Below are 3,249 nucleotides of genomic sequence, written 5' to 3' on the forward strand. Positions count from 1 at the left end.
GCTGTCCAGGCCTGGGCTCTGCCTTGCTCAGAAGGAGCTGGACGGCCAGTTCCCCACGGGGCCGACCCAGGGGCATGGCAGCTACCCCCAGCCACAGCAGAAGGCACCCTGTCACCAAGGGAGGGAGCAGGGCACAAACCTGCGGGGCCACGTGACGCCATTGTGTGGCGTCCCTGTAAGTGCCCAGGTGAGGCCACTGCAGGCTCCAGGACATCCTGCTCTCAGGGACGGCCTCTTCCTCATGTGGGAGCCACATGCGTGTCATGTGTTCGTGACGTGAGTCTGCATTGTGTGTGGACATGTGTGCTGCACACGCGTGTGCGTGTTTTGTGTGGCGTGTGGCTGCGGGGGATGCCGCAGTCTGGCTGGGCACAATCAGGAGCCACTTGTCAAAAGAAACTAACTTTATTTTTAGAACCACACACGCCAAACAAAACAGCCTCTCAGGAAAAATCCTCAGAGCCTCAACTGCCACCACCGGCTTTCCACAAGCCTCTCTCTCCCACACAAGCTTCTCTCCACCTCCCACAATCCTCCTGCTCTTGAGGCCGATTGGCTGGGTCACGTGGGCGGAGCCAAAAAAGTCCCCCAATGAGCAGCTCCATGGTCTGAAAGGGCAGGGAAACAGCCCAATGAGCATCACCGCAGAGGAGCCAATCAGCTAGATGTTGCTGGGGCCGCTGTGAGCCAATCAGCTAGATGTTGCTGGGGCCGAGGAGCCAATCATCTAGATGTTGCTGGGGCCGCTGTGAGCCAATCATCAGCCGGCAGCTGGAAGTTTGCTGGCAGCTGGAAGTTTGCTGGGGCCCCTTCGGCTGTGGCTCTCAACATCTCCCCCTCTCTGTTTAAACAACAAGCATGTGGCTTAGGGACCGTGCCTGCCTTAGGTTGTCCAATAGTACATATGGTCCTTAGGTTGGTACCATTGCAATTGGATCTTACCCGTCACTGACTACCGGTCCAGCATACAGCCACACCTGTGGAGAGGTCTTTGTACCAGCGGGGGGGTGAGGTTCTTTGCCTCACCTCTGTTGGCCCCCAAATTTTAGCTGGACGATCATGACAAGCAGAAGGGAGGAAGATACACCAAGCCAATTGACGGCTCCTTTTGGAAAAATTATACCACCAATGACATCATCAGCAAAAATACCCCAACACTACCACAAGTCGCTGCACCAACAGATAGTTCACAATGCATACAGGTGAGCTCACAATGTGTCCAGGCAAGTTCTGCAAGCAGTTCAGTGATGGCTATTGTAGAAGCTGTAGATTGGTTTTATCTTTGACTTCACCAGCACTGGGATGAAGATAGGAATTCTGGCAATAATGGCTAAAGAAAAAATTATGTAACATTACAGAAGGCACTAAAAGAAAACAATTTTCTTAACAATTTACATTGTCTTCACCGGCACTGGGATGAAGATAGGAATTCTGGCAATAATGGCTAAAGAAAAAATTATGTAACATTACAGAAGGCACTAAAAGAAAACAATTTTCTTAACAATTTACATTGTCTTCACCGGCACTGGGATGAAGATAGAAATTCTGGCAATAATGGCTAAAGAAAAAATTATGTAACATTACAGAAGGCACTAAAAGAAAACAATTTTCTTAACAATTTACATTATATTTAAGAGAATTATTAAATATAATGAAAAGGAAAGGTGAAAGTAAACAAACAGATCTGCTAACCTTCTTTTTTGTTCACATATTAAAACAATCCTCAACAGCTGTTTACCCAATTTAAATTAAACCATTTAAATCATGTGAATAAAAAAAACAATATTTGGATCCATTTTTTCATGAGCGCTCATCATATATGATATATGGACATACGTACATACAAACATACAACACAAAACACAAGTATGCACACATAATATAATACATACAACACATAACATAATATTAAAGGCCTTATAACTTTTTACAGGTGAAATCTCCATTGCAATGTTCAAAAACTCTATAGTCAAAAAATAGAACTGATCAGCAAAACATTAACCTAGGTCTGTATGAGCTCAAAAAACAAAATAGAACTTCATGATGTGGGGAAGGGTAATAATAAAATAGATATTGAAAAAGGCATCCTGGTTCTGTCGCAGATGTAAGGATAGCCAAACTGGAGTTTTGGATATCAGCTGTTATGGATTTGAGCCAAATCATCTTCTTTTTGGTCTGTAGAAATCGTTTTAGTTAATCTCTCTGGAATCCAAATCTGCTGCTGTTCTCCCTGTGGAAACACACAAACAGACCCCCGACTCCAGACAATCACTGGGTTAGGACCTTAGTTAATCTCTCTGGAATCCAAATTGGCTGCTGTTCTCCCTCTACGGCATCGTGGGCAAATACCCGGTATTCTACCCCTTTGATACCTAGTATTGTTAAACCCTCCTTCTATGGGGGCAATTCCTTTTAAAATGTCCTGTTTGTTCACAATTATAGCATGTTTTTGGCCTGGCATCTAAAACCTGTTGTACTGCAGCTGCCAAGACTTGCCCCTGTTCATTAATGTCTCTACATAATTTAATATATGTGTTTAAATCTTCATGTTTCCATGGTCTAATGACCTCTCTGCACCAACGATTTGCTTGCTCATAAGCCAGTTGTTTTATTAATGGCATTGCTTGTTCTGTATTACCCAAAACTCTGGTAGCTGTTTGAATAAGCCTATCTACAAATTCAGCATAAGGTTCATTAGCTCCTTGTATTACCTTAGATAATTGACCTTGTAAACCTCCATGTCCTTGTAAAGTCTTCCATGCCCTAACTGCATCTACAGCAATTTGTGCGTATACACCAGGATCATATGCAATTTGTTGCTGCTGATCCTCATAAGGTCCCTTTCCTAACAACATATCTAGATTTCTCTGAGGATAACCAGCTGCTGCATTTCGCCTAGCCGTCTCCTTGCAAAATTCCTCATTGGCAACCTTCCATAACAGGTATTGTCCTCCATTTAGCACAGCTTTACACATATTAGCCCAATCTGCTGGCGTCATGTTCAAGTTGTTAATGGATTCGACCATGCTTACAGTGAAGGGTGCTTGAGGACCATAGGTTGTTACAGCCTCTTTTAGCTGCTTCACTGTTTTGAAATCTAAAACATGGTGAATTCGCTGCCCTCCTGACTGTTCAAATACAGAGCATGCTGATCTTTGAGGTCCTGTCTCAGAGTCCCATCTATTAACTATAGAGGTTGGAGGCCTCCCAGCATATGGAGGTGGCACTGTTGCTTGGACACTTACACCC

This window comes from Marmota flaviventris, chromosome 7 (genome assembly GCF_047511675.1).
Source record: "Marmota flaviventris isolate mMarFla1 chromosome 7, mMarFla1.hap1, whole genome shotgun sequence".
Taxonomy (NCBI): Eukaryota; Metazoa; Chordata; class Mammalia; order Rodentia; family Sciuridae; genus Marmota; species Marmota flaviventris.